This window comes from Megalobrama amblycephala, linkage group LG13 (assembly GCF_018812025.1).
Source record: "Megalobrama amblycephala isolate DHTTF-2021 linkage group LG13, ASM1881202v1, whole genome shotgun sequence".
In the NCBI taxonomy this organism is placed as follows: Eukaryota; Metazoa; Chordata; class Actinopteri; order Cypriniformes; family Xenocyprididae; genus Megalobrama; species Megalobrama amblycephala.
In genome coordinates this window covers 3,266,619-3,288,456 of record NC_063056.1, presented here as the reverse complement: position 1 = coordinate 3,288,456, position 21,838 = coordinate 3,266,619, and the positions used below count along the sequence as shown (strand labels likewise).

The 21,838-nt window shown below is 36.1% G+C and overlaps 1 protein-coding gene across 1 annotated transcript in view; it reads left to right on the top strand.

The window, feature by feature from the left end:
• The window catches only part of grik3 (glutamate ionotropic receptor kainate type subunit 3), a 178,464-nt gene that overhangs the window by 57,945 nt on the left and 98,681 nt on the right, over positions 1-21,838 (top strand). The window lies entirely within an intron of this gene.

Below are 21,838 nucleotides of genomic sequence, written 5' to 3'. Positions count from 1 at the left end.
ATATACTTGTTTAAATTAACCTGAACAGGTAATGAAACATGTCTCTGAGGACTCATGTGTGAATCCCAGTGACAGTAAATATTAAATCATGTCAAGTTATATTAAACTTCATTGTGCATGCCTGTGTTGATCCGCTTTGAAAAGATGTTGCCAAATTTGCAGTAAAGACGCTTGAGAAAAACTGTGAAAGCACTTTTGTGTTTGAGACGGTACTGCAACATATGACAAACTCAAACGTCTATAAACGGGTTTAGAATACCCCATATGCTTTACTGCGCTAGAGCTGTATTGATTACATATGGTTGAGTTTTCAGAAGTGTCATGTGGAGCTGACCTGTTTTAATCTGCAATAAAATGCTAAAAACGTTCTGTTCACCCAGATTCCCAGTCATTTTAATGAGCACTTTGTAAAAATGTTAGTGGTTCTGCTATTTGTGAGTACAGAGCGAGTGGGCCGGAAGGTGGACCCAAAGTCATCCGCTCATTATTGCGTCTGTTCCAGTGGGTGTGCGAGCGATCAAAGTAAGGCATGCTCGATTTCCATTTCAGTAGCTCCTGTCCTAGAAATTAGCCAGGGGTGTCCCAAATGACATGCACTGGAACCTCTGTCCATTTGTCTGCATTAAGTTTGCATGGGAATGGTCTCTTTAGTAATAAGTAGGCCAGTTTTTATATTTAGTCCCGTCCTCTTGCACCTTGAAAGCAGAGTAACCTGTTCTCTCACCTGAGTTAATGTTGGCTCAGTCCCTGCGCTGTGTTCAGGTGGATTTGCTATGGTTTCTGGAGTATGCTGGACATGCTGTATTTCCAACTATTTTTGAAAGAAAGTAGTATGAACATGTAATGTATACATGGAATATGGAGTACACTGTGTGGAAAAATACATTACTTAATGCACTGTATTCAACCTGACCTTCTGTTTCGAGTGTGCCATATCAACCATGGTATAAACAAACAAACAAACAAACAACTTAAATAATGAAACAATTTAACTCTTAAATGCATAAACGCTTTGCCAATCATTATTGCATATTCGGGTCTTTAATGACCCAGATCTATATCTATATCTCATTGCTGCAGTAGTATAAAACTCTCCTGATATTTTAATAACAATTACAAAAGAATAAAATAAAGCACATTTCATTACCTTTTGGATCTTGGCAGCTTTGAGTTTTTGTGCCTGTGGTAATTATGAGTCAAACATAATGTCATTATTGTGATTATCAAACATCGCCACCTCGAGGAATAAAGTTGAATTGCACTTATTGTGATATCAAAAATTGAATTATTGTTGCGCAGAAAAAAATATACTTACACTATTACATACCTCGGGTCGCTAGCGACTAGGGCTGCACAATCGAATAATCAAATTACTATTCGCGATTATAATTACGGATGCCACAATTTCGTAATTGTTCAATGGCGCAGTTACAAAACAAAATATCCACTTACATTATTCTGCATGCTTAAGAGGTGTGTCTAGAGCATGTTACATTGTGAGAGGCGAATCACGACTACTTGAGAGTGTAAAAGGTCTAACCCAGCACAAAAGGAACTACTAGTGACATAAGTGTACGCTGATTGGTCGAACGCACATGAAACACCAGCACCCGCCATTTTTAAAAAGCCGTGTGCACAGCCTATATATTTACTCCACGAACTATCTCTACAAACATGGAAAACAGTGATAGATGGACCTCTCAACCTCATGCTAATTAGAAGCTTTGAGCGACTTTGAGCGGACCAAGAGAAAAATGTTTATGTATTTCTATTCAGCTTGCAACACTGAGCATCAACCACATGACCAAAGCTAATACTTTTTCATACATATTAGACAGGACTGTTAAACAGATCGTAAACTAATGAAGATGGAGAATGCGAGCACTGTCTGGCTGAGCTGTTCTCAGCGCTGTCAAAATAAAAGTCACAACAACAAGCGCAGTTTGCGTCACTTCAGAGTTCCTACTGGCGGTGCGAATGCAACCAGGAAAATGTCTCTAGGGGAACATTAGTACTCGGGGAACTACCCTTGTGCCTAGTTCCTATAACTAAGTTCCTAGAACATCAGGGTGCGACAGCCCCTATTATTATTACATGCATATGTTTACTTTTTTTTATTATTTAAAGAAGAAACCAAACCAATGTAGAGTTGACATTTGAGGCTTAATGCTACAGAAAGATAAAAAAAAAAAAAAAAAAAAAAAAAAAAAAAAAAAAAAAGGAAGAGTGTTTTTATTTTTTTACATAAAAATATGGAATGCAGTTGCTTCAAACAATGGTATAAAGCTATTCAAAACATTCAATAATTGTGACACTTATGATTTTTGTCATAATCATGCATCCCTACTAGCAACACTATACTTTTTTTTTTTTTTTTAAGTTAATTTTAATTAAAAAAAAAAAAAAATCTTGTTATATTGTTTATAATGAAAAGATTGAGGAATACTAGGGTAGTGAATTATGTCCCGGGTCAATAAAGACTAGGTATGCGTTTAAGGGGTAAAATATGCTATAATGCAACAGTATGGAAGCTTGTTTCCACCACCGAATAAAACATAAAAAATGTAATTGTGACTTTTTATCTCACAATTGTGACTTTTTTCCCCCCTCAGAATTACATGTCACATTTCTGAGAAAAAAGTCATAAGTGTGTGAGATCTGAACTCTATGATTTTGCCTCAAAAAACTCCTATTACTGCTTATTATTAGTTAGGAAGGTAGTTGTTAAATTTAGGTATTGGGAAGGATTATAGGATGTAAAATAAGGTCATGCAGAATAAGGCATTAATATGTGCTTAATAAGTACTAATAAACAGCCAATATCCTAGTAACATGCATGCTAATAAGCAACTTAGTAGTGAGAATTGGACCCTAAACTAAAGTATTACCGAAAATAGAACTCATGTGAATTTATTTCTTAACGTATTTTTGCATAAATGAATCGATCCAAAATGCCCTGATAACCAGATATGTTTCTCAGATGATAACTGGATGATAATCTTAACTAAAATGCATCCTAGTGGGGTCATATGACTGCAGTTTTACAACATTTTTGCTGCATACTTCATACTTCTGCTGCATACTTTCACGTTTGATAACAGGCAGTATACGGTACTGTGCATAAGCTGTACACTAGTACACAGCATTACTTTGTCCAATAGCAATACATCACCTGCTGCGTGACGGCACGAGCATCGTCTTTTCGAAAGATACAAGCCACAGTTGCTGCGGCTGACAGGCCATTTGTGTTAGTTCAATAATAAAGTCCTTTGTGTCACCGCAATGGTTCTTTCACATATCTGTGCCGACTGTTCATTGATTTTCAATACTGAATCTGTTCTTTAAACTCAAATCTTGAAGCGACGATGGCACGGTTTCTGCAGTAACACACTGTGCATTTAACGTTTCATTCATCACAGTGAACGTGTGGACTGTGGGCAAAGATTTATAGACATTTTCACCTTCACATTTCACACAACAGTTAAAGCGAAAAGGATTTGTCATTAAGACCCTTAAGATTTCATTAGCATTTATGAAGAGCAATGATTGTGGTGGTTATGGCGTTTTGGGAGACGCACCGCTGCAGCATCTTACGCAATAAACGCAAACGGGGTTATCGTAGCTCGCTAATCAAGTGGAATGGGTAAACAATGTCACCTGTCTGCTTGTAAAATAGGAATTGTTATTCACTGGCCAAACTCTGTCTAAATATTAATTGCTTCCCTAAGTGTAAAATCAATGGCAATTACACTAGCTTGAGTATTGGTAGTGCTTAGTGCTTATCTAACCTTGTGATCTCTGATTTGGAGATCCATTTTCACCGTGGGAGCGTTTGACCCTCAGGTAATGTCTAGGCCTTCTGCTGTTGGTTCAGGACTTGGGAATTAAAAGACCCCCTCATGTCGCCTTAATGAAAATGATGCCCCTAAGCGATGGACGGGCCTGTTACAATAAATCCCCGTACGCGCACACACACACACACACACAGTGTTTAGTTTCTCCTCCTCTCTCTTTGTCTTTCCCCTTGCCGTTGTCTAACACACACACACACACACACACACACACACACACACACACACACACACACACAGAGAGAGGCTGTTTCGGTTTTAAACCTTTAAGCCTTTTCCATCCTGTGAAGCTAAACAGTGGCTTGTGTCTCAAGTGGTTTTGTCAATACTCGCCTGAATAGAATGACAAACTGTAAGACACTTAAAACGACTTGGAAGAAAATAATCTGCAGAGATGCAGAACACAGCATCCTCTCACTTTCCACCTTTGATTTACATCTCTGTCCTTATTTTACGGTTAATTAATTTACAGTTAAATAAATACAATAGTTCTATCATCATTTACTCACTGTCATGTCGTTCCAAGACTTTTTTTTTTTCTTCCATGGAATTCAAAAGGAGATTATTCATGCTGTTTTTTCTCATACAACAAAATTATGAACATTAGTGAGCACTTGCCTTTAAGCTCTAAAATGTAAAAATTGAGGTTGTTATTCATTAAAAATCTTGCTCTGACCCATCAGTTCTTTTGTGCACATGCTCAGAGACAAAAAAAAGCATTGGTGTTTGGTGTGATTGAAGCCTGATGCACAGTGTCCGCCAAGGAATAAAAAAAAGTTTAGGGGCCCTATCATACACCTGGTGCAATGCGACGCCAGGTGTGACGCAAGTGTTTTTTGCTAGTTTCAGCCCAACGCAGTTATCATTTTCACGTCCAGCGCCACATTGTTTAAATAGCAAATGCACTTGCGCCCATCTGTTCACCCATGGGCGTGCTGGTCTGAAAACGAGCTGTGGTCATGCATGTTAATATTTTGAGGCAACTGAAAATGACTGCGCACTGACCAACAAAAACCTGGTCTAAAATAAATGGCGCAATATTTAGTTTGTTATTTAATATATACGCCTATAGATGGGTGCACAACACACGTATACTCTGCTTGTTACACACAGTAAGAGCACACAAACATGCCAAATATTAAAAATTAAAGGAAGCGTTCAGTCTTTCCGTTTGCAAATTCCACCATGTAAATAGCGAATCCACCATTGCACAAAACACACCCATGACTCATTAACCCTCTGGAGTCTGAGGCTGATTTGGGGCCTTGAGAAGTTTTGACATGCCCTGACATTTGTGGTTTTTTCATTTGTTCATAAACACATTAATGACACAAGTGTCATTACACTGTATTCAGCACAAACTAGGCTACCATAATATGTGAGGAACATGTATGTACATGTTTGTGTTTTTGAAGGAATAACGTTTATGCGTGGTTATTGAAAAAACAAAAAAACTTAAGTCACTGTAATAAGGCCAAAAAAAGTATATTAAATCTGTGTTCATAAGACTTCTGGTATTGGAGGTTGTAGACTAGAGTTTTTGCTTCAGAATTATGTAAAAATTATGCTGCCTACTCCTTCATATAAAACAATATATTGATTTAGTTTTTGTAAGTCACTTTTTGTCAAGAAACACAGTATGCGTGGAGGCGTGAATGATCATGAATAATGGGCCATTTACACCTGAGAAGACAAAAGAATCACATAATAATGACCTGAAATGACTTGCATATTAATGAGGCCTTTGAGTCAGGTAGGGTGTGAAAAAACCCTCTGTAATCATGTCTCAGCTCAATTTAAAAATAATGGTATTCTATTATATTCTTTAAAATATAATGTATTTCTGTGATGCAAAGTGTCTGAACAATTATGTTACCTCTATGGCATTTCATATAGGCTTTTAGCTTAAAGCATGCACATTTGGAGAAATATTGATGGATTCTTATATGTTTGTGTCAAATTTCTATACAGAGGAGTAATATTTATTCTACATTTATTCTATATATCATCACTATGAGTGCTGGATACAATTCATACTTGCAGCTGGAGGGCGCTCTGTACACCTTTAGGCCACAAATCCATATAAAGAAGAAGAAGAACCAGGAACTAACTGCATGTCTTCTAGAGTTCGCTAGCCATGGCTTTAACATCCAGATAAACACTTTTCAAGAGAAAAAATACACGATTGAGACGATGAATGCATGTATTGCCTCTGAATTTGCGTCTGAATAGCGCTGGCTCCGTGGGCGTGGCCGCATTAGCGGATAATGAGCTGAATCACAGACTTCTGACATGGCTCTCTTTTCATACAGATTACATAAACACAAAATGTTTGTTTTCGATTTGACTTGCACGATTTAAAACCTGACATTTCAACGTTTCTTTAGACATAAGTTTAATTTTTTTGTCATTCGTATTCACTAAGTTACAGTTCATTTTCTGAGAACTATCAGATTGGACTTTGTTCAGAGGGAGATGAGAGATCACGCATCATGTTTGTTTTCTTTATTTTACAAAAAGCACAGCATTTTGTTTTTACTCTGAGTGTACACAAATGAAAGAAGATATTCAACAGATTAAAATGGTGTATAACTCTTAATTGTATGTGCAACATTGACAGAGTATTTTGAGTCTCTTTCACACTGGTAAGAAAAAAACGCGGTGGTATCGCCGGCGATACCCTCAGACCTCAGAGTGTTAAGAGACTAGGTACAACCCTTTTGGACCATTTTTTCGTTGTTAAACTAGCAAAAGTGGATTCGGACACTCCCTAAGTACACCTGCGCCATGTGCTTCAGACCGTGAGTTTAGATCATTAAAATAAGGCCCAATATCTCATAAGTCAGAATTGTGAGAAGAAATTACTTTTTAAAATTACTTACGCAATTACTTTTTACGCATTTTTTTTTTCCTGTGGCAGAAACAAGCTTCCATAGGGTTTTGATGTGGCGAATTTGAAAATTGTATTTGAGAATATAATCAGAAAAATATATGGAGGATAAATCAAACCACATTTACCAACAATGAGGACTGACAAAGGACTGAAGAGAACAGGGAGTATATATACACATGTGTAAACTAAACGAGAAACAGGTGAACATAATCAGAAACTATCTAGAGCACAAAGAAGACTAAAGTCGGGTTCACACTGTACAATTTTGTCCACAATTTGGTTGTCTGAGACAAATTTCGTGAATCCTAAAATGATTCCTCTGATCCTAGGCAAAAATCGGTAGTGTTTAATCACTAGTATGGCATGTTCGCTGACAACCGATTAATGACCATTGCAAACAAAATTGGTTTTTAGTTGTGTTCATTGGCCTGGTAACTTGAGCTACACGGCTAACCTGCTCCATAGCAGGTTTTATTCTGGGTTAGAGATCGCAAACTAATTCTGGACCAATCAGCTCTGAGCAAAGATGTAATAAAACCACTCCCCCTGTATCTCTTGCTGCAAATTAAAGCAGTTTATAGTGGGAAAATAAGACAAAATTGCCTGTCTTTTGCTGCAGAAGAACATGACGAAGTAGCGATTGAAGTCATGTATGCACAAAATAACGCGGTTGCCGTTTCATCAGCAGCTGTTGTTTAAAGTCTCTATTCACAATCCTGACCATTTATACTGAGCGTTGTGAGCCTGCTGAACCAGATCTAAACCATGTGTGACTTGTATGGTTCTGTCTACTCTAAACCTACTCTGAAACTCAGAGTTTAATTCAACTAGCTTCATGCAACTGAAAATATGACCTGTTTTTATATTTCATTCTGGTGTTGTTTTTTGTCTATTTTTGATCTTGGCAGACATGGTTGTTATGTACCATAATTGTATGGAAGATAGCAGCATGAGTACTTTTCAAAAAAAAAAAAATCTCCTTTTTCCACTGAAAGAAAAAAAAATAAGATTTGGAATAAAGTGAGTAAATGATGAGAAAAATATTGGTATTTTTGGTTAAACCATGCCTTTATAAAAATGATAGCAGAGACGCAGAACACTGTGTCCTCGCATTTTATACTTGTGATTCATGTCTCTCCTAATTTTACGATCATTTATCTTGCAGTAATCTACTTTAGTGGAAAAATAATGCCATTTTGCCTCATTTTTGGCAATGATATCCTATTTGTCCCCTGTCTCTCCTAGGACAAACTCACACCTTAAATTTGTACAAATATTTCCATTACAGTTTTTGCAAGATTACATTTTATAAAATCTCCCGTTGACTTTTGGTAGAATGTTTTCTATACAAAATATAATAAACAGAGATGATTATGCTGCAATATGTGCATACTAAATTTTGATTGTGGCCTTTTCTTTCTGGCATATTAAACCTTGACAATGGCCGTTGCTCATCTCAATTTTGCATCATTGATCTGGGAAGTCTGTTTCTTGTGTAGCTCTGCTGTCTCTCTGCGGTTCACAAGCAAGTGGATGATATGTCCATGTATTTATTTATTTATCTGGTAGCATCTGTGTAATAAGCAGGTAATACAATCAGCTGATAATGACTGAGGAACTGACATTGAGATGAATGGGAATGCTAATGGATAGCTCTCTTTCTCCAGGTATTATAGACCTTCTTGTTGCACATGAATAAACCTTTTCAGCTTTCATACACATGAATCTGGACTTTTCTTCCCTAATGGCACAGTGTGATGCAATGAAGTGTTTCTGCTTTGTTGTGAATATAGTAACAGCACATGCATAGCAGATCTGCAGGCGCTTATTTGTTTTATAACATGGTTACATCATAATAAAAATATTATGAACATACATTTTTATTAAAATGCTATCATAATAAGCAAATTCATGAAGTAATATCCTTGCTCTAGAAGATATAGTCCTTGCTATTTAACTGGCTTCTGTTGTACACAGTAGCTATATGGTATATTTTAGCATGACTGGAACAATGTACTGACCAATCAGTGTGAATTTATTATCGAAAATGTAGTCCCGGTTATGTGATGAGAGTGTTGAGCTCAGGAACATGGTGATGTACTTAAAGTGTCTGCTAATGAAAGTCTGGCTTTTCGCCTGCTGGGCGCTACCTTCCCTTTGTCACTTGATGCATATGGATGCCAAGGCCCAGATTCTGCTCCGGGTTCTTTCTCATTCTCTCTCTGTGTGTGTGTTTTGGGTCCATTATTTTTTTGGCCTGCGCCCTTCATTGTTCTGCAGAGTTTGGCAGAGGTTACCTGGCACAATGTGACCAGGGCGTCTGGCACCGGAGCGAACCACCTGCATTCAACAATAGCGTAACTCTCCTGATACGGAAGGAGCTGAATGATATCAGAGGCGGATGCGCTTGTGCACTGTTATAGCTGCACTGTATCTGTGTAGTCTCTTTACTCATGTTAGAAAGTAGTGTTAATGTTGTCAGCTATTTATTTATTTATTTTTTTTTAATTTAGTCTTAGTCCTGTGTCAAATATGCTTTTTTTTAGTTTTTAGCATATTTTGTCCTGTTTTTGTTTAGTCAAGTTTTAGTCGACTAAATGTCTGAGCATTTTAGTCTTGGTTCAGTCACATGCTGCATAATGATTAAAGGTGCCGTAGAACGTCTTTTTAAAAGATGTAATATAAGTCTAAGGTGTCCCCTGAATGTGTCTGTGACGTTTCAGCTCAAAATACCCCATAGATATTTTTTATTAACTTTTTTAACTGCCTATTTTGGGGCATCATTAAATATGCGCCGATTTAGGCTGCGGCCCCTTTAAATTCTCCTGCTCCCCGCCCACTGAGCTCCGTTTGCCTTAAACAGCATAAACAAAGTTCACACAGCTAATATAACCCTCAAAATGGATCTTTACAACGTGTTCGTCATGCAACATGTCTAATCGCGTAAGTATGGTATTTATTTAGATGTTTACATTTGATTCTGAATGAGTTTGATAGTGCTCCGTGGCTAAAGCTAACATTACACACTGTTGGAGAGATTTATAAAGAATGAAGTTGTGTTTATAAATTATACAGACTGCAAGTGTTTAAAAATGAAAATAGCGACGGCTCTCTTGTCTCTGTGAATACAGTAAGAAACGATGGTAACTTTAACCACATTTAACAGTACATTAGCAACATGCTAACGAAACATTTAGAAAGACAATTCACAAATATCACTAAAAATATCATGATATCATGGATCATGTCAGTTATTATTGCTCCATCTGCCATTTTTCGCTGTTGTTCTTGCTTGCTTACCTAGTCTGATGATTCAGCTGTGCACAGATCCAGACGTTAATACTGGCTGCCCTTGTGTAATGCCTTGAACATGAGCTGGCATATGCAAATATTGGGGGCGTACATATTAATGATCCCGACTGTTACGTAACAGTCGGTGTTATGTTGAGATTCGCCTGTTCTTCTGAGGTCTTTTAAAAAAATGAGATTTATATAAGAAGGAGGAAACAATGGAGTTTGAGACTCACTGTATGTCATTTCCATGTACTGAACTCTTGTTATTCAACTATGCCAAGGTAAATTCAATTTTTAATTCTAGGGCACCTTTAAACTGACAATAATGATTATTTTTGCAATTGATGTCATTTGAGGAATGTATTTGTACATTTCATCAGAATTATAGCACTTTTACCAATAAGCACAAATCAAGAGAAGTATATTTTTCCCAATCACACCACTACATGTGGAAAAAGCCATATATTTTGTTCATAAAGAAGGTTTATATCACATACAACCCTGGTTTTCAGCTGTCCGATTTTGTAAAATTGCTCATTCTACTTTGTATTTAAGCATGAAAATGACCTCAAATATAAGTTCATTATATAGTTTTGCCTTTAGTTGGATTAGATAATCAAGACATTTGGGTGTGTTCTTCAAAAATAAGAATTGTTTATTGTGATATACCTTATTTTATGTGTGTCTGAAAAAACATTTTCAACTAAGATATCTGCTAGAAAAAAAACCCTTTAAAAAGGAATGGTTTGTCGCAGTCTCACACAATTTGCATAATGTGATGTTATTTCCTCTAGAAGCACATGGATGGAAGACTAGATTGTATGTCCTCTCTCTTTTCCCAAATATCGATTAAAATGGCAAACCTGTGTCAAGAGCGGATTAATTGATTATAACAAGAAACCTCTCTCAAAAAAAATAAAACAATGAAATTCCTAATAGTAATTGAAATAATTCCAATTTACATTAATGTTTTGTTTTCTCTCTCTTAAAACAGCAAACAGATTTTGTATTGCCACAAAGAGGTTGTGTAAGTTAATTTATTCAGCAAACAATATAGTCAAGACCCATGTTTAGATTTATTACAGTTCATCACTGAGAAGCTTTGACAGCAGATTTAGTCGCAGCAAACAGTGCAAGCACTGAACGACACTTTCATTTGAGCAGAATATCTCAAGTGGAGATGGCTGAACTCCAGCTTACTTGTTTGTCTGTGTTTTCAGATCATCAGTGGCACTTCCGCAGTGTAGAGAGAGTGTGTGCGGTTGGTTGCCAGATTGCAAAGATGAAGTAAGACACCAGGCAGAAGATTTAAAGCTCAGATTTGGGGATTTGAGCTTGTGACATCTGGCAACCGCAAGCATGGCCGCTCGTAGCAGAGGCTTATACAGCAGTCTGTCATGTTTTGTCTATGATTTTGCTAAAATAGTTATATTATTTACATTTTAGTTGTGTCTTTTTTCATCAACGATATTGCATGTTGATAGTCACAGTTATCGTTTAATGACCTTATTGTCATCTCGTCTTTGGGAGAAAAGCTTGTTGGCGAACTTTTTTGTCACAGTTTTCAATAATGGAATTAACACTATTTGAAGTCTGTTTGAAAAGCAGTTGAACATTTCCACTGGTATTGCCTAGGAAAAAAGAAATCCTTTTCAATGAACACATGGTGACCTTTTGTGACAATGTGCCCCGTAGGGTGATTTGTTACACTGAATGGGGTAAAGCTTCACTATGGAAACCTGCAGTTTTCAGATTTAAGAATAGCACTATTTTTGTTTTTATATGAAATATTTTTCGAAAAAAAGAAAAGAAGAAAAAGGTAATTCATCACAACAAAATGCATCATTTGATCACTTGTTATGCATATTTAACAAAAAAAAAAAAAAAATTGACAATGTTCAAATATTTGAAAGTCTCTTCTGCTCACTAAGGCTGCATTTATCTGATCAAAAATGCAGTAAAATTGTGAAATATTATTACAATTTAAAATAGCTGTTTTCTGTGTGAATATATAGTAAAATGTAATTTATTTTCCTGTGATCAAAGCTGAATTTTCAGCATCGTTACTCCAGTCTTCAGTGTCACATGATCCTTCAGAAATGTTGATTTAATGCTCAAGAAACATTTATGATTATTATCAATGTTGAAAACAGTAATACTGCACAATAATTTTGTGGAAACCGTCATACTTTTTTCAGGATTCTTTGATGAAAAAATGAAAAAACATTTATTTTGAATTTGTAACATTATAAATATATGTCAATCAAATTTAATACATTCTTGCTGAATAAAAGCATTATTATTATTTTTTTTTCAAAAAATAAAAACGTAACAACCCCCATGCCTTTGAAAGGTAGTGTATATATGAAATGAAACCTAAAATGTAATATAAAGAAGGTTATCTTGCTTATATGTCAAACGAACAAGACACTATGCTTCTAAACACAAGATAAAATTACTTTCACTGATATAGATATAATAACTTGAACCAAGCACATGAAACCAATGTTAGAGAAAACACTGAACTTTCACATACAGTATCCTTCTATAAGGGAGGGTGAACATTATATTTTTTTGTGGATGTCCCTGTGTTTGTCATCCTGTCAAATGTTTAATGTAACAGTGCAATGTTTCAGAAAAAAATCCCTGCAATGCTAGAGACATGGAAGGCGAGCGAGGCGCGGAGGGCTGAGAAACACAAAAGCAGTGTGCGAGAGGGAGGAACAGAGCCAGCGCCGTGATAAATTGCAGAAGCGAGAAAACGAGTCACTTGAGCATAAAATTAGATTTTACAAATGTGTTGTTACCTGACAGTTATTTGACAGAGAAGATATCACGACATTGGAACGTATATGAATATTGCTAATCATACTGAGTAAATGAGAGGTTCGGGGCTTTGATGGTGGCTGAGGGGACGGATCTTAATTTAACCCTCTTTATCACTGCAGACTTAAACTTGTGCTTGATTGGCTGCTGTCATTTATATGGTAATTTGAAATGCTCTGTAACAGAAAAAGAAAAAACATGAAATGCTCTTCAGATAACCGCTATAGATGAAGCTTTGAAATGCTGTAAAAATTGGGCTGTTTTTGTTGGTTACGTAACTTTAATTTGATCATTAATAGTGTGACTTTTTACATTTATTCATTAATTAAGTTCAGCGCCAGCTGCTGTGCAGGCAAACCAAACAAAACCAACACAAAGATGCATTTTTTTATACTTTTTTTATTCATTTAAACTATTTTACACACCATCTTGAAAACAATGCGCACAATATAGAAATAGATAAATAAAATAAAATGTAATGAAAAAAAATATAAAAAAATAGCACAATATGTTTACTTCACGTAAGGTCTGCTTAATGGCACAATAAAATATTGTCTTAAATTATGTTAATTTGGGGATGTGCTCACCAGGGACGTGCACAGACATTTTGGGGGGCAGGGGCACAAGTGGAAAAAAGGGCACTTCTCATAATTATTTATTTAAAAAATAATGGACCCTTAAATATATTAAGACAACTTTGACTTCCCTGACACTCACGCAATTGTTTTATACTCCACAGATTTCTACAAAAATATTAGTTCACACAGAGACCATGGTCTTCTTTAGTATTCACTAGGTTTATCACAAGAGAAGTCAACAGCAACTATTTTCAAGTAGCTATATATATTTAGAATAAATGACTGCACAGAGGAGAGAGACATAGTTTCACTAATAATGTGTTTATTTTGCACACGTTTTAATTTTTATTTTAATGTTATTGGAATACTTCTTTCATGAAGTGGACAATTTTAAGATTTTACAATTTTAAGGTCCATTTTTGCTGCCATGTCTTTTTAACCCTAACCCTACACATTTAGATGGAGTTTGTTTTAAGCCTACTACCCTCCGTCTGTTTGCATCTGTAGATTTCTTCTAAATTAAACAAAATAAGCTAATCTGCATATTTAAACACATCAAGATTTTTTTTTTTTTTTCCTGAACTGTTATTAATACATTATATATTATAACAAATGCCTGCAGAGGACGCCAAAAGCCTGCTGATTTTTGTTGTTAGACAGCACAGCACGATCAAATCCACGATCAAAGCCATCATGATTAAAAATATATTATTAGTTAAATAATAATATTCGGCCACTTCTTTGTGATAGAAATGCTACAGCACTGTAATTTCTTCAACAAGAATATGTGGACATCAAACATGCAAAGACAGAGCGAGGGTTTAAACTTTTATTGATGTATTATCATGTGTAAGTGTATATTTAAGAATAGCATTATGTAGCTAATGCTGTATTATGATTTTTAAATAGTTTTAATAAACCATGCATCCTTAGAAAACTGTCTAATAATGTGGTTCATGGATGTGCGTCCATGGATGCTCCTCTTCTGGTATTGACAGCCCAACCGATATGTGTTACCATGGTTCAAAACGCAATGCATAGCACAATAAAATGATTGAAATTATAATATGACATAAATTTCATTAGTATCAAATCAGGCAGATGCGTTGATTGTGGTCAAACTATTAATGCAGCGTTAAATGTATAAATAACCCTTAAATATACAAAACTTTCAGGATTGTGAACATAGGCTAGCCTACCTGAAAGAAATGCACGGGATGGATACATCTAGGGCTTTTTTCTTTTTCGCTTCTCATCGCCAGACAGCAGTTGCATTTTTGCGGGAATAGTTGTCACAAGTTTTCAGCCAGCAGCAAACTCGAGGTGAGGTGAGGTGGGGCGTGGCGCGCGCGGGCATGAATGGCGTGGCGCGGAGTGAGGGCATCTGAACTCAACAAAGCCGACCTGATATAGAATTTTTATTTTTTTTTATACAGTAAATATATTTGTTTGACAGGGAAGCTGTGCGCAAACAGGAATATATATTCATTTATTAAAAAAAAAAAAAAAAGCACCCCAGAAAAAAGGGCACTTTCTCTCGAGGAAGAAAAAGAGCAGGGGCTCAAGCCCCTTTTTTGTCTGTGTGCACGTGCCTGGTGCTCATATATATATATATATATATATATATATATATATATATATATATATATATATACATAATATAAAATGTGAGTAATTTGATAACTTTATAAGCGTGTATCATATAATTAATTTGATTGACATTTTTAATTGATGGACACCCGAACATTTATTTTCAAGGAATAAGGCATAAAGGACCCACAGTCCAGTTCCTCTCTTCTCATGCATGAATGTTTGGTATTTATTTTTATTAAGATGTTGATTTTCCCACCCATCCAGAGCTTTTGTAAGCACACCATAATTTCACTCTCGCCGTTTCCTTTTTTTATTGTATGTTCTCCAAAAACACACAGTGATGCAATTAAAAACAATCAGCTTTATTCAAACACAAGTGGAACAAATTTGTGTGGAAGTCATACATAAAGTCATTAATAAATTCAGTCGGAAACTCATAAAGAAAGTTTCATTATAAATGTTTGGCAAGTATGAAAGTGTGAAATGAGAGGAAAGGAAAATGTGTAAATAACACAGAAAGAAAGCACAGATTATATTATTTAAAAAAAAAAAAAAAAAAAAAAAAAAAAGATATAATACAAGAGACATGGGCAAAATAATATTGTTAGTTTGCCACTATATATGTACACATGATAGAGTATAACATAGTAATAGAAAAGCAATTGATAAAAATGAGAAACAGAAGCATGAGTCTCTCTAATGAATAAACAGTCCTTCTCTCGTTCTTTTCTTTCAGAGCTTTTTATTGTATTTGTCTTTCATGTAGTTGTGTTTGTCTATCTGTATGTGATGAACATGCACTTTATTCTTGACATTTTATTTAAAAAAATTTCTCGAAATTTAACACGTTTTTTTCTTGAAACATAATTACTTTATTCTCAAAATGTAATAAGTTTACTCTCAACGTTTTATTTCGACTTTTTTCTCGAAACACGACTTTACTCTCAAAATTTTGTTTTTTCCCAACATTTTATTTTGACTTTTTTTCCTTGAAATTTAACACGTTTTTTAAACACAGCGAGTTTATTCTAAACATTTTACTTAAACTTGTTCTCGAAATGTAAAGTGTTTTTTCTCAAAACATAACAACTTTACTCTCAAAATTGAATGAGCTTATTCTTGCCATTTTTTTTTCTCCAAATTTCATGAGTATTTTCTTGAAACATAACAACTTTATTCTCAATTTATTCTCTACATTTTATTTAAACTTTTCTCAATTTAAGTTTTTTTGTTTTTTTTTTGCACATTATAATGACTTTTTTTTCATTGCTTGGCCCTCATCCTCTTCTGTAGAAAAGCAATTGATAAAAATGAGAAACAAAAGCATGAGTCTGTCTAACAAAACTAATAAACAGCCCTTTTTTCGTTCTTTTCTCTCAGAGCTTTTTATTGTATTTGTAAGTAAATATAGGCCAGAAATGCATTAGTCAATTTGTGGTATAATCTTCATACTGAAAGTCATTATTCATGACAGATTGAGTTTAAGGACCACTGTAGATCATGTCTATTTCTCCAGCAGTAATATGTCTGACTTCTCCACTCGTTCATTCGAGACAGACAGCGAGTTCTCCTCTTGTTTTCCTTGGGGAATAGACAGATGGGACGGGATAACAGGGCAATACAGCGTCCTTTAATTGGTCAGTGTTGTGCACAATGCTGGTTGTTTGCCGTAATTGTTTAGTGCGGGCCATTGTCTGTTGCTTTCTCCTCTGCCATTGTGTGGCAGAGTAGCTTCAGCTTCCAGGGAGTAGAGCAGCTATTCACAGGCATGCTGGGAAAGCGACCAGGGGAGTGGTGTGCTACAAAAGAGCTCCCTCTAGAAAAGCTCAGCCTGTACGCAGACATTCATCCAAAACATAATGATATTGTCTCATTGTTGGGCTTTTGGCTGAGCTGCGCTTGGCTGTGTGGGCTGTGCATGCAAGCGTTCAGACTGGTACAGTATATTTGGGTACAAGGCACCGATAGAACCGCCGGTTGACCCGTCACTTGACCCGTGGCTCTGAAGTTGCCTTGTGTGTTAATGTTTTTTTTTGCAGCAAAACGCTGGAGTCTTAGTGTTATGAAACACCATACAGTACATAAGGAGAAAATGCACTGAGTGTCTTACTTTAGTTAGTGTGTAATGTTGATGTTTGATCATAAACGACATCTGCAAAGTTACGACGCTCAAAGTTCAATGCAAAGGGAGATATTTTTTTTACAGAAATCGCTTTTTAAGAACTACAACAAACGACTGGTAGGGACTACAATGGGCTTCTTCCTGGGTTGGTGACATCACTAACCCTAAAATTTACATAAACCCCGCCCCCGAGAACACACAACAAAGGGGGCGGGGCCATGTTGGGATGCTTTAGAGAAGAGGAAGAGTTGTTGTAGTAGAGTGTTGTTGTCATGCCGTCATTTTACACCGGACTGCTTCACAAACGAGGGTCAATTCAACACAAAAGATGAACATGACGGCACATGCTAGTGGATGAGTTGAATCAACTCCACAGCAGCTACATAAATTTATCCACTAACCATTCAGAAACGTCCAGTTTCATTCTAAAAGTTGTAACTTCTTCCTGAGTCTCTCCATCAGTGTCGACTCCGGTTTGAACAATGTAAGGCTGAACACCGTTACTGACAATCCTCATTTTGGCTGCGTGAGATTCTCCAGCTTTGATGTTGTTGTTGAGCTGTTAAAGCTCCGCCCTCTTCTGGAAAGGGGGCGGGAGCAGCAGCTCATTTGCATTTAAAGGGACACACACAAAATGGCGTGTTTTTGCTCACACCCGAATAGGGGCAAATTTGACAAGCTATAACAAATGATCTGTGGCGTATTTTAACCTTAGTTGTTCACTCAGTATTACATTTAAAGTTAATATGTACTAAACTGCAAATTCATCATTACAATAAAGACATACAAGTTTCAATAGAATTTACATTAAATATATTTATATTGACATTTATATTTTAGCATTTTTATATTGCCATTGATATATCATAAATGCTTGTCAGCGCATTCAGCAGCACACTTTGACTGTATTTCAAAGACAATAGAAGTAATTCTGAAATTACAAATAAAAATGTGCTTAAGTGGGTCAAAAAGCACTCTCAAGTTCAACAAATTGCAATTAATATAAATTTAAACTAAAATGCATGTTTCATTTACTTATAAATAACATGCAGTTAAGTGTCTGAAAACATTACATTCAGTTCACACACTTATATATGTTTATTCTTTTAAAGTATATTATTTCTGTAATAAGTTCTCTTTTCAAAAGTATGCTAAGCTAATAAGACTTTAGTGCATTTTCTAAACATAAATGAGGACATTTTTAATGAAACCTGAGAGATTTCTCTCTCCACTGAAAGTCCATTCAACCAAAACTCATAAATAAAAAAGTTCATAAATGCATCCTAACAATAATCCATATGAATCAAGCAGTTTAATCCAAGTCTTCTGAAGAGACATGATCACTAAATAGATTTAATTTAGGCTTTCATGCACATATCAACGCAGATACATAATGCACAATATGGTAAATTGATTGTGTGTCGTCATGCAAGCACAGTTGAGCTTTTGCGATGTATTTTATAAACTGTTCAAAGCATCAACGTTTAGGTGAAATGAGCTTTCAATGGATGGATAGAAATCTCTCAGATTTCAAAAAATAAAAAAATTAAAAAATCCTAATTGGTCATGAGGGTGAGTGATTAACGTGTGATTGATTTAATTGCTGACATGTTACCAATATGGTTTACTTTCAGTGTGTTGCAACACTGCTTTATTGCTATCAGCGATGCTCATAAAATCAGCCTTCTCTGACACACGTGGTGGTCAAATGCTAATGCTGGTGATTTGATCCCAGTGACCCTGTTGGCCAACATTATTCATTATTTCAATAATTTACACCCTTACTTCACAGCTCTTTAAAAACTAGCGGATTGTAAAGAGCTCTTCCGGCATCCGTATTAGTGAAGGTAGCAGCTGTAATGAGCACATGTTTTCTCTATCAGGATACAACCCAAGAGATTAATTAGGCCGCCTTTGTAAAGCTGTTTCAAAACAGGAAATGAGTTAATCTGAACTTAAACTGACTGATGTTAGAAGAAAGATGTGCAAGAAATCTCAGATCAAAAGTTACAGCTCAATCTACATTCGGCCCCGTTTAACACAGAGCCGTAAATATCCTGCGCCATTAACTTGTCGTATCTATTTATTCGAAGAGATTCTCCTGATCGGAAACAGCGTTTGATGGAGAAGTCACGAGCGTTTTGCTTTATGGCTTGTATATCTGGAAATAAAGGCATTTACTGCGAAGCTATACACGGGGCGTTTTTTTCTCCTCGCCGCAGCTGATCTCCCCTTTTTATTAAATCTATTTTAGTGCTTCCGAGCAATGCACATTTTATCCTCTTAATAGTCAAATTAGTATATACTCCAGCAATTACTTAATGTACTCTAATGAGATTTCCCCACAAAACGGCAGGATTCATTTATTTTAATGCGTCGGGCTCTTTCCAGGGAGTTTATGCATCATGTCCCTTCAGAAGTCAAGCAGCGCCGGAGTCATAAATAGCGAGCATGGCTCAACGGATGCTGCGCTGCTCTCCAGACTGTAGGCCTGTGATCTCCCCTGCAGCCTCGCACTTGAGCTCTTCTCCTCTGGGAGAATAACAGCCATGTTCAGGTTGTTCTTGACCTGCGCTGAGGTCTGACTCAAGAACTCTTAAATATTCATGCGTTTATGGATCTACATGCTATGGACTCTAAAAGCAGGATTGGAAATATTAAAAAGGAATGTTAAAGTAGCCCAAGGGTTATTCTGTGTTTGGCATGGTGTTTATCTGTTGTGCTTTGCACACTCTCAAATTCAGCAGGCACTTTTTTCACGAATAGGATCGGTGTGCCATTGCTGTTTTTGTAGGGAAAAAACTATATGACATGTTAGATTTATATAAGACAATTATGTAAGATTAACCCTTTCCCTGCCAGCATTTTCTTTTTTTCTTTTTTTTTTTTTTTTTTTTTTAAGTTGCCAGCCATTGCCAATGTTTTTGATAATTTCCACAAGAAAATTATCATGCAGTATCTCAAAAGAAAGAACACAACCAAACAAACAAAAACATTTTATTCTAGCTTCATGCATTCTTTTTTTTATCAACACTTGAATGTGGGTAAGTTTCATAAAATCATTTTGAACAAAAAGCTGGGGAAATCACATACAATGACAAGATATAAGCAATGCTTTTATCACTTGTTTCTGCTTCTTCTTGGCCTGTGTTTTGATCCAGAGATTCTCTACTCTTTCAGAAGATGTGTAATTGCGCCCCCTTCTGTATAACTGTGAAAACACTGAAAGGATCAATCAAATTCCATCAATGGTGGGGAAAGTGTTAACATAGCATGACAATGCGGGAGATTTTAATGTGCCCCTGTTAGCTTTTTTTGGATATTCCCTTTCATGCAGTGTGTAATATACAATATCTGTTTGTGAATGTAAAAGGGTCTGCAAAGTTTCACAGATCAAATTGCAGATAAATGGAGTTACTGGCCCTGTCCTAAATGGCACACTTCATGTGCACTTTCGGTCTTGTGGACTTACAATGGCTGCTGCGTGCACGTGTCCGTTAAGTCCACAAGACTGTAGGGTGTCCCGTTCGTCATTTAAGCTTAAAGAAGGGTGCTCGTGAGCGCCCTCTTTGCGTCTGCTATGCGCCCTCGATGCGCACTTCTGCTGAGCCCGCAAGACTGCGAGCTACGCTGAGGACTTTACCCGACAGTCAAAGCGGCATTACGTCGTGAAAGTGCGGACTCAGAGGAAGACGGTGAGGGTTTAGGGTGCCATTTGGGACAGGGCCATTTCTGACACACGCTGTAAGCGGTCGACCAATCACAACAGACTGCAGGGCCATTTGACCAAACAGAGAATAGACTGGTTTAGAGACACCGGATAATTTTTTCAAACCGTTTCAGACACTGAGATAAAAAAGCTGATGCTGCAATGGATATTATGAGAACTTTTTTTACTTTGGACGCATGTAAACTTGCTGTAGGAGACTCCAAAACAAAACTAGGAGCCTTTAAAATTGCATAATAAGGTCACTTTAACAAATCCATTGTGTAAGCAATCTCATTAAACCATTCATAAACCCCATGCATAAAAAATGAATGAATAATAAATACCGGATGGCATCAAAACACATGTTGACACTGCTTGTCACGCTCATGAATTTTAACCCTGTTGTCAAAGGTATTGTAAGAAAAATTAGATAAAAATATTTATTCTTGAATTTATGGAAAATGTAAGTTTATCAATAAATATTAACCAACATTTGGTCTCAAACTGACACTGTTTCAGTATTTGTTGCAACCAAGTTATTGTAGAAATGTTGTCTATTTATACTGTTTAATATGTATTTCTGGAAAATAACAAATTCAGAAAAATCTGAAGAAAAAAGATTCCATTTTAAGTTTCAGACATTATTGTTTACACTATTTGTGGAAAGTTCTAATAATATTTTAAATCCCAAATAGCATGAACTGATAATATGTGAAATTGAATTCTGTACAACTGAACAAACTTTGGTCTTCCAATATTTCTCTCTGCTCATATGTCTTTGGCTTCCAGACCGTCATATCGCTGATATACTGTGGAAAGGTGAAGCAGGTCTAACAGTATTAATCCTCAAGGGCTGAAGATTGCTCAGCGTGCTCCAGATGTTATCGTTTTATTGTTTTTATAGGGTTTCATTGCACACAAAAGTCAATAAACACAGAGTTTACTTCTCCAGCTCTTCTATTGGTGGAATTT